Here is a 12,728-nt window from a genome sequence, read left to right on the forward strand (position 1 = left end):
CTTATGGTTTTATAATAAATAATATTATTTAATCAAATGAGATTTTATATATTTTACAAAGAATGATATAGTGTTATGTTTTGATATTATTATTCATCAGAAAATAAACACTTAAACTTTTTACAGGTGAGGTCATTATCAGGTTCTTGATTTTCTCTTTTATACCATTCGCACATTTTAAACTATTTACTCATTAAATATAATAATTGATTATAAAAAATTTAAGGTTATATTAGTACATATTAATACGACGTTGTTATTGAATATTAACGAATATGGCTGTATGGGCTCGAACCCTTTGCCTATCCTAATATTGGACGAAAAAACAAAAAACAAATGTCGCAAATGTCTGAAAATATCTGATTACTTGTATATTATTTAATACAAAACTTGTACAAAATTTATTCAAACAAAACAAATCTTATAACTTTATTTACAATAGTATGACTATATAAAATTAAAACTATCATTTCGTGGAGGCGTACCTAGATTTCCGCGTTGGGTAGCTAGGCTGATCCGTTGACCTAGATAGCTGCCAGCGCTTGGATTTCCAGTAGCCTTATTAAGGCGCGAAGATAGTATTTTGAACATTCTCCGCGCCTCTGGGCCCCACGGGCCAAGTGTCTCGACACCAAAGGGCACAAAGATAAGTTACAAAAGTAGTAATAAACAGGCAAATTATATATTTGGATATTTAAAAAAAATATAACTGAGCATATTGGAATGTTTTTTTAAAGAGCATAAAATTAAAAAAAAATGTTTCAATTGAATTTTTTACTGAGCGTTACTTCCGTCAGAAAAAAATTCTATACTACCCTCAAGTTGCACCTATAAAAGTTTTACTTCAATAAAAGATTTAAGAAATAGTTTTTAACAATGTTTTAAATACATTTTGTATTCAAGTATCCAAATCAACCTGAGCGACTATTCTACATACATAATATACATACATAATGTATACACATTAGGGGGCGTCCATAAATTACGTGAAATGTTATTACTATTACTCCACTGCTGAATATCTAAATGATCGGACAGCCTGGGACTAGATTGTGATTATTTATAGAAATGACTGTACAATATTGTATATTTTTATTGAAAAGAGCGCAAAAAAGAGAAAGCTGGGAGAGTTTCTTGCGCCGCTTCTTCTCTCTCAGAGCGCCATTTGTTTCCGAAGTGGTAGTAGTATCTAGTAGTATAAGAAATGACACCAAAAAGAATTCTAAAGGAATCTATTTTGAGAAAATAAATGCCTTTTATGCGTTATTGATAACTAGTCTTAACTAGTCGTAAATAAAAGCATCAAGCAATTTTTTGTACAATAACAATTCAACGCGTTTACGTAAGAAACCCACATTTTGAAAAATCTCACGTGAGATTGGGGGATGGCGCAGGAGGTTGAATAAAATCTCACGACATCTTACCAGTGGGAGAGGGAGTCACAGAAAAATCAAAAAAACACCTCACGTAATTTATGGATGCCCCCTTATAAAATCGACTAGTTTCAGACCATTCGGAGATCCTTCATCAGGGTGAGTGCATTGAGTTAAGACGGGATAGGATATCATCGCGAACTCCGACACCGATTCCGAACAAAAAGCTGTTTTAGGCAAATAATAATAATGGAAGTGTTGTCGAAGAGCGGTGATATGATTAAAGTTTTATTTTTGAGGTAAACAATAAAACTTGTATCTTTTGGGGATTAAATTAGACAAGAGTGTGAAATCAATTGCGTTAAGATATTCTCTGCTGACATTTACTTACCATTCAAATTACTCAATTCGTCAGAAGTTCGAAGTTTTAAAATCAATAAAGCTCGTAATTTTCATGTAACAATACATTGAGTACCATGCAAGTTCAGCCACTCAACGATAGAAAACGCTGTAACTCCTATCGCAAGCAAGTTAACGCTAGATGGCGCGGTAACTAAAACTATTTACAATTTGCACACTTAAAGCTTCTGTTATAAGTTTCTATCACAAGTAATCTGAAATATTCAGAACGATATCGACAATTCCTACTCACAAGCACACAACCGGTCCGAGGTTCGAGTCTCCATAAGAGACGCCCCGCGATTGTTGTTGCGTAGTATTTGTGACCTCCACGGCCAATGTCCTATGTCGCTTAAAAAGCCTCGTTGGTGCCAACAAAAACAAAAAAACAGTGCCGTTAAGCGAAAAAGCTTGTTTATAAGATAAAGCGGAGGAGTTCCAAATGTTAATATATCAGTAGATGTATATTACAAAGAATTACACAGAGCGAAGTGTTTCGACTCTGAAGTCTGGCGGTACGCAACACTTGCCGTTTGCGGAGTGCCAACTGCCGATAAGAACAACTTTATATTATAGAGCAAGAACATGCATTTAAAAACGGTATACAACAGCTAACTACAAAATAAAGTATTTTTAATCAAAACAATATATTTTTACGAAACGACTGATTTCTCGTATTTCGTTTTGTACAGTTTCGGTTTTCGTGTATGTATGTACCGGCTACTTGGTAGGTATTGAACTATTGTTATTGTCACAGTACCGACCTAATTACGAGATTAATATAAACAAATTGAAGATAAGAAAATAATCTACTTACTCTTAAATTGCTATATGTCTGATTTATATGTTATTCAAGTATTTTGTAGTCTCAGGGTGACGGGCGCAGTGTGTACCTCACACTGGGGTCATATCATAATATTTATACTTACCTACCTAAAATCGTTTTATATTGTATTACGGCACTGTTACGAGTAGGCTATGATGCTTGACATTATTTTGGATTTATTGGATCATCTAAGCTTAGCCATATATTGCCGTAAAAAATAAACTTACCTATCTTATTTCGGGTGATAGAAAAGTTTAACTATTAAATTCCGTCACACTAAGCTATAACATACTCTGGGTATTTAAAAATACATAGTTTTTAAAATAAATAATAGTTTTCGAAACCGTTATTCCATACCGAAAATTGTTTACGTTTTGGGAAGCACGCCGCAGCTTTAGTGACCCTACTACTACCGAGCTATAGGTACCCGGTTCCAAACCTGGTAGGTGCAAACTTTTTTATATGAAGAAAATTGATGTTTTTCCGTGTCATGGATGTTTATAAGTATTGCAGATGCGCTAGGTATTAATTTTAAAAATTAGTTGGAAATATTGAGAAGCATTGTAATCGAGATATTAAGATGCGTCACGGGGGCAGCTAAGATGGTAACGCCTAGTATCTAGGAATACTGGGTCTCGAAATCTAGAGCGATTGCCAATTCCACGGTCATCTGGAGAGCAAAGCCAAATTTTCTTCGAAGAAGCTGGGTGTCATTAATAGAACACGGTAATACTTCAAGCCAGCCCACATACTATTGCTCTACATAGTGCAGGTCCGGCTACATATGGAGTATTACTATAATCTCTGGTCTGGTGCACCCCAGTATCAGCTCGATCCATTCAGCAGCATCGACATCAGCATGGCATATCCATTGTTCGGGACCCAGCACTCTGTGAACGTCTGGATCACTTGGCGTTGTAGCGACGTCACTTCATTGTGTATCATCTACCGCATTTATTACGAGGAGTGTTCTTAAGAGCTTTTTCAGCTGATTAGTGCCGCCGAATTCCACCTTCACACGAAACGCTATAAATTAGGTTATCATCCCCACCATCTAGACGTGTGGCGGTCCTCCACACTGCGGTTTTCAATGTGCTTTCTTTCGCGTACTACAAAGCCGTGGAATGAGCTTCCTTGTGCCGTGTTTCCGGGACGATACCACATGGGTATCTTCAAAGAAAGCGCGTAAATCATCTTTAAAGGCCGGCAACACTTCTGTGATTCCTCTGGTGTTGCAAGAGAATATGGGCGGCGGTGATCACTTAACACCAGGAAACCCGTACGCTAGTTTGTCCTCCTTTTCCGGTTGGTCGAATGATTAAATTCTGTTTCATTGAATTTTCAAGTATAGAATAGAAAAAATAGCTGAGTCACCTTCATGTCACATGAGTTACTGTTAATAAATAGAAGTATTATACTGTACATTTTACTATATTAACGATTATAAGGATAGTATACCTTTGAATAAAGATATAACTGAAATAAATCAATCAAACATTTTTTTTTTATTTATTTTTTTTTTGAGAGGAGGAAACACTGTTACGTATTTACGCCCCGGAACGGGGCGTAATATGTCGGACTCGAGTGTCCGCGTAAGCGGACGCCCCATACCGACTAAAACCTCCTCTGTGCTGTTAGCAGCCCTGGCTTTCACAGCGAAGTAGGACGTGGGCCGTGGAGGCCGCAAAGACTACGCAACAACAGTCGCGGGGCGTCTCCTAAGGAGACTCGAACCTCAGACCGGCCGTGTGCTTGTGGGAAGGAGAGAGAATGAAAATAAAAATGAAGATGAGAAGAACACACTCGCCGGCGAGTGTGGTTATGTTTAGTGTAATGTATGTGAGTGTGTGTGTGTATGTGTTTATGATTGTATGTATGTATGTTTGTATGTGTGTAAGTAGTGTAAATGTTAGTGTGCATGTATGTTTGTGTTTGTGTCTGTTTGTGGTTGTGTAAGTGGTGTATGTCAGTCCGTCAGTCAGTCCGTGTGTTAGTGAGTGTAGTGTCTAAACTCTGATAGTATCAGTAAGACTGATAGCAAAAGTAGTAGCACTGAGATTTTTTGTTTATTTGAGGTTGCCTCAATATGAGCACCTCACTGAATTTTTCAATCAATACTTTTCTAACAAAGGAGATTCTACATGTTTTATTATTACTCTTTGATGCTTTTACCCATTTAGTAGCGAGAATTCAATACATTATGTTTAGCTCGCGTTAAGTAGTAAATTATTAATATATTAACTAACTAGTATTTTAGTAACAACAGATATTTAAGTAATAGCTGTTACTGGACAAATGATTAGGAGTATTTAGTAGGTAAATTAAAAAAAATAATGTATTATATTCTTCTAGTTTATATTAAATCCACTGTAATTGTATAGAATCCTTTTGTGGGATTGCTTTTTTAACATTATTTTTATAATCTTGTGTTTATGATCCATATGCTATTATTACACGATTCGTCATGCTTACTGAAATAGCATTGTTTGCGGCTACATCGTGTGCCGGGTCGTCTCTTTCTCTCAAATTTGTGCCTAGGGAATGATGGCTGTTGCATGCGTCAACTAGTGATCGGGAGCAGATCTGAGCTGGTCGAATTTTTGGCAATCCAGGTCTACTCGCAAAATCGACAACGATACATTCGGAACGATACGTTAATACTGCGAATATATCGCAGCTATCCTACTCTAACAAATGTTCGAATTTCTTATCGTTTATCGTTACCATAGACTAATATTTTGATTTTTTTACGATGTTAGTGTGAATGAAATATGTTCAAACCTAAACATTACCTGTGCTATGTCGCTGTTAAGTGTCAAACGTCAAAACATAGTTTAGGCTCTAAGGACCATGCAAGACTCTGCACCACCAATCTATACAAGTTGAAACGATAATAGCATCGAGAGCCTAGAAGGTGTCGTTGAGATTATCGTAAAAGTGACGTTTGATTATTTGTAAAATTCGAATATTCGGCCTGACATTTTCAACTAACAGTAGGGTTAGAACCGATAATATCGAATAATGTTTCGTTCGTTCAATCATCGTTTCGACATTGATAACGATTTAACTAAGAGTAAGATTCGATACGATAATGCCACGATTTATCGAATATCGATTTTAGGAGTAGGCCCCCAGTACTCCGTGCACTATCGATCGCCTAGCGTAGTGTAGAGACGTCACTTCATTGTTTGTCTTCTACGGCATCTATTACGAGGAGTGCTCCGAAGAGCTGTTTGCCCTGATTCCTGCCGCCAAATTCCAGCTTCGCACGACACGCCACAAATTATAATATCATCCCTACCACCTGGATGTGCGACGTTCCGGCCGTGTGAAGTGCAGTTTTAAAGGAACTTTCTACCGTGTACAACCAAGCTGTAGAATTAGCTTTCGTTCGAGGTGTTTCTGGGACGATACGACATAGGTATCATAAAAAAAGCGTACATTTTCTCAAGGGCCGGCAACTCTCTTGTGTTTTCTCTGGTGTTGCAAGAGTTGGCGGTGCTCACCTAACACCAGGTGACCCGTAAGCTCGTTTGTATTCCTCTTACATAAAAATATACTATTTATTAAAGCCAAATCTACAAATCACAAGTATGTACGTTATGATAAATCACTCATTACCATTGCCTATTACGAGCGATTACGAGCCAAAAATAAATCCTCATCAAAGGTATTGAAAATTGAAAACAATATTTTCCTGGAAATATATTGATATTTACTTTGGAATAAGCTTCAGCATGCATATAGTCTGAGAGTGACTGCCAGATCTTTATTTTAATCAATTGAAATATTCACAGCGGATGCTTCCACATCTGTCCTATGGATTACTTTTAAGTTCAGTTCCATGATCACTTGAAAGATAAGGCTCAACTGGTCTCTAAAAAGCTTGGTATACTCAGTAAGGATAACAACAGTACTTCTATATAAGATGCAACTATATAAGGTGAAAATATGCTTACCTTTGGGCGGGGCCAGTACCAGCTTTTTCCATTTGACCGCACACAACGAAGGGCGGCTCGAATCACGGACGATCAAGTCATCTCCGATAAGCTTGATTCTTTGGCGTTGTTTAGAGATGTGGGTTCTCTCTACATGTACTACATGAATTTATCGCGGGTAGTGCTCAAAGAATTTGTTCGAGTTGATACCAGCGGCCGAGCTCGTCCGCCGGACATTTCGTCAAATGTTAAATAACACCCGCATCACGTTGACATCAGGGGTCTTTGTCGAGTTCTTTGTATCGAGTCGTATGTTCTTCTCACGACATATATATATATTTTATAGTGACGATTAAATTACGCTTAGTTTAAGCCTAATTGAATAAAGTTATTTGACTTTGTGGGATCTATTACGACTGCTGTTTTCGCGAAACCGATACAACTTAAGGACCTTCAAGAAAAGAGCATATTAACAACTTAACACATTAACTTGTGGTTAAGCATAATCTGGGTGAAATATTAAATACACAATGAGTTTTGTTAGTTAAACATTCGAGTCACAAGCCTGATAATTATATATCATTGTTATAAACAAATAGTTCATTATGTTATTAATATTATACTAATCATCATTAGGCAATAAAATTATCTTACTACACACGAATCTTCATCCAGATGATAAGGGATCGTTGCAGAGAAGTGATACGAAATGATGTAGCGCCGAAGTAAGAATAGAGTTATTTGATAATTTAATAGTACTCTTTATACTCTTGTTTTGTTTTATACAAACCTGTATATCAAAATAACGTATCGTGTATAATATCCAATCTGTGACCGATCATGCCCTTGGAAACTTTCCGCTTTCATGAAAAAGGGGAAGTTTCAATCACGGGCTCTTGATCTATTGCAGTGACGCATCCAAGTCTTTATAAGAGACCACATCAGAATATCGCGTTGCATTTGAAGCTTCAGGGGACGTGAGTACGACCTCTTTTATATACAATTTTAATTTAAATGTTCACATTCTTTTTTTAATTCAATATAACATTAAAGGTGCAATTTTTTTGAAAGTGAAACATAGACAAGTTAATAGTGGTTTGTTTGAGTGGAATTAAAACATATTTTGTACAATATTATGTTCAAGTTTACAATGAGATGTTATTGTTTTCCACGGAAAGATTTCCATATTGCAACTGTTTAACAATAAATTCCATAGTTAACAGCCATTTTCATGAGTGTTTAAGTATATCCAGATTACTAATTTTACATCTGTTTTATTTACAGTGAGCCAGGGTGCCTCTGAATGTATATGGCCTGCAATCGGGAGTATGTAGTCTTTATTATTTCTTGCATGACCATATTAGGTAATGATTCCTACTCCATTAACAATTATAAGTTGTTAGAGACGTTAATCCTCACTGCATTACTGATCATCACGTCACATCGTGTTACGTCACTGCTTCTCTACATGATATTATATTATAGTGTGATCGGGACCAGTGCTGGCCTAAAACGCTTTAATGTTACAGTTGTCATTGTCATCACACTACTGCACGTGGCTTTATAAATCTATTTCTAACCTTTATGTTCGCGGTGTTTTGTGCACTGTCCTCTTGCAGTCACTGTCTGTTGCTTGTAGTGTTAGTGCTACTTGTCTCCGCAGTCATGATAATGTATCTCTTGTTATAACCAGCTCCTCTCTTCCCAGCAAGAGTCCATGGTCCCGGCTGCAGGCCTGTTCCTTCGAATGCCGCGCGGCCGCCGCCGTGACGTTTCCACGTCGCCGCCCGCGGTTCTGGCCAACCTGCTGTCTCTTGCAGCATGACAGACAGTGGGACTTAGATTGTAGATAATTAATAAGGTAATTTACGTTATGTTTAGTTATAATTGAAACGGGTACTCGCAATACATGTTAAATTACTATGTTAAAGTTCCGCGACGATAAAAATTAAAAAAAAAATATATTATGTTTAGTATACGAGATACCAACAATTTCTAATTTTGAAGTTTTTTCCTACTAGAATTTGTCGTAGTTTCTGTTTGAATAAAACTTAAGGTAAAGGAATCCCATTTAACTACTCACTAAAAAAAGTTATGTTACGATCTTAAGTTTAACTTTATAGGTACTTGATACACTTGTCATTCACACAAAATTTTACTGTTTGAATAAAAAAACCTTGATTAAAATATTATCTTAAGTTTTGAAATGCGTCTTCTTAGTTAAACATAAAAAAATAACACATTTATTTATGTAAGAAGAGGACAAACGAGCGTACGGGCCACCTGATGTTAAGTGATCACTGTCTACATTCTCCTGTACTCATACGACACCAGAGGAATCACAGGAGTGTTGCCGATCTTTTAGTAAGGTTTGCGCGATTTTAGGTAAAATGGTGGTAATAAGCTTTTAGTGTGTTAAATGAGTGATCGTGTAATTCGTAATTTAAAAAACACTTAGTTTACGAGTATCGTGAGATCAGCCAAGTTCTCTGTATAAGGTACAATCAACATGATTAGTGTGTACATTAATAACATATTACAATTTGTTTCAGATTTCATATTATGAAGTCGACTTCATATTAGACGTTTCCGTCACATTTTCTAGTGTTATTTAAGTACTCGATGTGGGGTCAGCGACCGCCTCCACAACTTGTGTTTGCTTCATTTTTACTTAGATTTAGGGTTAAGGTTATGTTATCACTGTATCAACAGTAATGTACTTACTTTGTTACAGCATGATAGACACGCAGCAGGGCAGACTCTTGTCTTCCCTTTGTTATGATTGTTTAAACTAAGTGTAATTTCTCCGTATATATTTATTTTATAAGGAACATAATATAAGACGTGGCGGCAGTGAGACTAATTCAATGGGGCATGGTGTTGAAGCTATGTGGCAGATCATGTGTTTTTCAAATAATATATTTTAGTGTTAAGATTTTTTTTGAGTGTTGTTAGATTGATTAACATAGTTTCTTGAAATAAATATTTGAGCGTGACTAATATAATTTGTTTTATTTGTATCATCACTTGAACATATTGTAGAGGAGTAGAACAAATTGTAATTAACATACATTTTGGATGGACACCTGTCGGGTCACGCGATAGTAAGTGATGACAGTCGCGCTACTCTCAACACCGGAGAGCAGACACTCGAGCGTTGCGGTCTTTCATATAATGTACGCGGTCTTCTGAAGGTAGCCATGTAATATCGTATTTGAAACACCAAGCAACGATCACAATGAACACCAGCAAAGAAGTTGACTCCTACGTTTGGTTGTACGTGGAGGAAAGTTCACACACTTGACATGAGTCAAACATCTCTTCGGGGTACTAGGTGCTCGTAATAAATCCCGTAGAAGACACACAATAACGCGACGTGTCTGTGAAACGCCAAGTGATCCAGCCATTAACATAATACCAACCTCATTTCCAATCACTCGAGCATCTTAGGGTCGTACGCGCTTGTATGGTTTATTGTGGTGCACCAGACAAAATTAACTTTTAAGCGCTTTGACTTCGTGATTCACCAGCGCTCTAACAACCTTTTGAAGGTTTGCCTTAGGCTACAGGAAGCTAAATATAGTGTGTAGCTATCCTAAAACCTTTACTTTCCTCAACGTCTTGTGCAGTATAAAGTCCAGGTACTTGAGTCTTATTTAAATGGCAAACATTTAGAATAATAAAAACAATCAAGCCTAATTGATAACTGTGATAATATACAGTTAATATACCTGAACTTTGGTTTGACTCACGGTTTGTCGGAGTTGGTACCGATTAGTTTCAGACCATTCGGAGATCCTTCATCAGGGTGAGTGCATTGAGTTGAAACAGGACGGGATATCATCGCGAACTCCGACAAATCGAGTAAAAAGCAGTTTTAGACAAATAATAATAAGGGAAGCGTTGTCGAAGAGAGGTGATACGATTAATGTTTTATTTTTGTGGTAAACAATAAAACTTGTATCTTTTGGAGGTTAAATAAGACAAGCGTATCAAATAAATTGCTTCAAGCCATTCTCTGTTGACACTTACAAAATTACTCCATTCGTCAGAAGGTGGCGCTATGGAGCAGATATTATAAATTGGAACGCACTGAATGAATTTATTGGAAATTACTCAGTCAATCAATACGAGTTTAACCCAGCGCAGTATTCCTATAATATATTATTATTTTTGAAGAGCGCTCTAAATGTTATAGCATTTAGAGCTCCATTGTAAAAAAAAGTTGTGAACGCTGTTGAATGTTGTAGTAGTATTGAGATAATATACTAGATTTATTTAGCTATTGTGATAGAGTGTATATTTTTCGTTGTTTGGTATTACTTGTTAGCGGCTAGCGCCATACGTAATACGTAGTACTTTCTTCTCGGTTTCTCTTGTGCTGACTTCGAATTTCAAAAGTTCTGTATATATATTATTCAGTCGGTTAGGTGGGGTACCTTAAATTATTAAAGTGGTAGGTACTATCAAATAATCAATATATGTTTTTTCGTACGAAGCTTTGAGCCGTATTATGCTGACCGTAGGCACAAAATAGCTGTGAATAAAAAAATATCAGAAATTAAATTAATAAGTAGATACCTACTTACTGGAAATAAAAACGGTTTTTATTGAAATGTTCTTTAATATTTTACTTAGCTACATTTATTATCCAATCAAATAGTATATTAAATAAATACATGAAAGTTATGTACCTATTTATTATTGACGAAATTTAAGTAATGCTTACATATTACTGCTTCACGGCAGAAATAGTTGTGGTAACCATCTAGCCGGCATCCGGTGCAAAGGAAGGCTCCTTTGCACCGGATGCCGGATGACCCACTGGCAAATACGTCGCATCGTGGAGTAGAGCAAATACGTCATAGAATAATTGTAAAAAATAGATCGAAAACCATGAATTCTGGGAATGTTTGCCATCATTGTAGCATATTATGCACATTCTTCTTCTTTTACTTTTTGCTTCTCATTATATTAACTATTTGCACGGGTAGGTACAGGACGAATAAATTATATTAATTCATACATGTATTCAATTTTAAGTTGAGAATGAATCGGATGATTACAGATATTTAGTAATGTCAAAATGGGTGCGCCAAAGTTCACCTAAAATTTCAAATCGGATAATTGGAAATCCGAAAATATTCTTCCTAACATTTTTCATCCTAACAATCACAATTCCTAATGTTAATTGTTCTAATGCTAATAATTCTGAAGCATTCAAGTTCATAATGTCAGTTAATTTTGCATAACTTTGTTTTCAAATAACATGTAGGTATAACATATAAGAATAATAGTACCATGATACAAGTAGTTAAATACATGTTTTCATATATACATTTCAATTGAATAAGTTTAATATTAGCGGCTATAGCTTTCAATTAATCACTTTTATTGCTGTATTGGTGATAACCTCTTTATGAAGTTTGACAGTTAGTGATTGCAATGAGAAATATTTTATGATTCTTTTCATATAATATAATAATAATCCAAATCATTTTCCAGAAACTAAAGGTAGGTTAGGTTAAGTTAGGACATAAAGACATATGAGCCCGGCCGCAGGCCGGTCAACCACCAATATTTATATTTCAGAAAAATTACCGGATTGATAAAATAAAATTATTCGTCCGACTTCTGTACGAATAATAATAAATTATTTGTCCAGTACCCGTATTAATAGACTCAGCCTTATATTAATCATTCGTTACTGCTTGTTTTGGAAATATTCTTTCCGCACGCGCATTACCTATGGAGCAGTACGACTTATAAAATCTCATGTCTTACTATGTTTTACGCGTGTATTGCTTCGCAGGTAAATATAATATTGATATTGAAACTTTTCAAGACTTTTCCTGTCTTCATTTTATTTATATATTATATATTATTCATCCTTAAGAAAAAGTTTACCAGTGGGAGGTTCCTTTGCACAGGATGCCGGCTAGATTATGTGTACCACAACGGCGCCTATTTCTGCCGTGAAGCAGTAATGTGTAAGCATTACTGTGTTTCGGTCTGAAGGGCGCCGTAGCTAGTGAAATTACTGGGCAAATGACACTGAACATCTTATGTCTCAAGGTGACGAGCGCAATTGTAGTCCCGCTCAGAATTTTTAAGTTTTTCAAGAATCCTGAGCGGCACTGCATTGTAATGGGCAGGGCGTATCAATTAGCATCAGCTGAACGCCCTGCTCGT

General features: G+C 36.2%; 1 long non-coding RNA gene across 1 annotated transcript; it reads left to right on the forward strand.

Annotated features, from left to right (window-relative positions):
* The first annotated feature begins 7,501 nt into the window (after positions 1–7,501).
* Positions 7,502–9,527, forward strand: LOC126978732 (uncharacterized). The gene is made up of 4 exons (XR_007732690.1): positions 7,502–7,513; positions 7,821–7,862; positions 8,245–8,397; positions 9,089–9,527. It is a non-coding gene; the product is annotated as an uncharacterized LOC126978732 (long non-coding RNA).
* The last annotated feature ends 3,201 nt before the right edge of the window (positions 9,528–12,728 follow it).

This window comes from Leptidea sinapis, chromosome Z, assembly GCF_905404315.1.
Source record: "Leptidea sinapis chromosome Z, ilLepSina1.1, whole genome shotgun sequence".
In the NCBI taxonomy this organism is placed as follows: Eukaryota; Metazoa; Arthropoda; class Insecta; order Lepidoptera; family Pieridae; genus Leptidea; species Leptidea sinapis.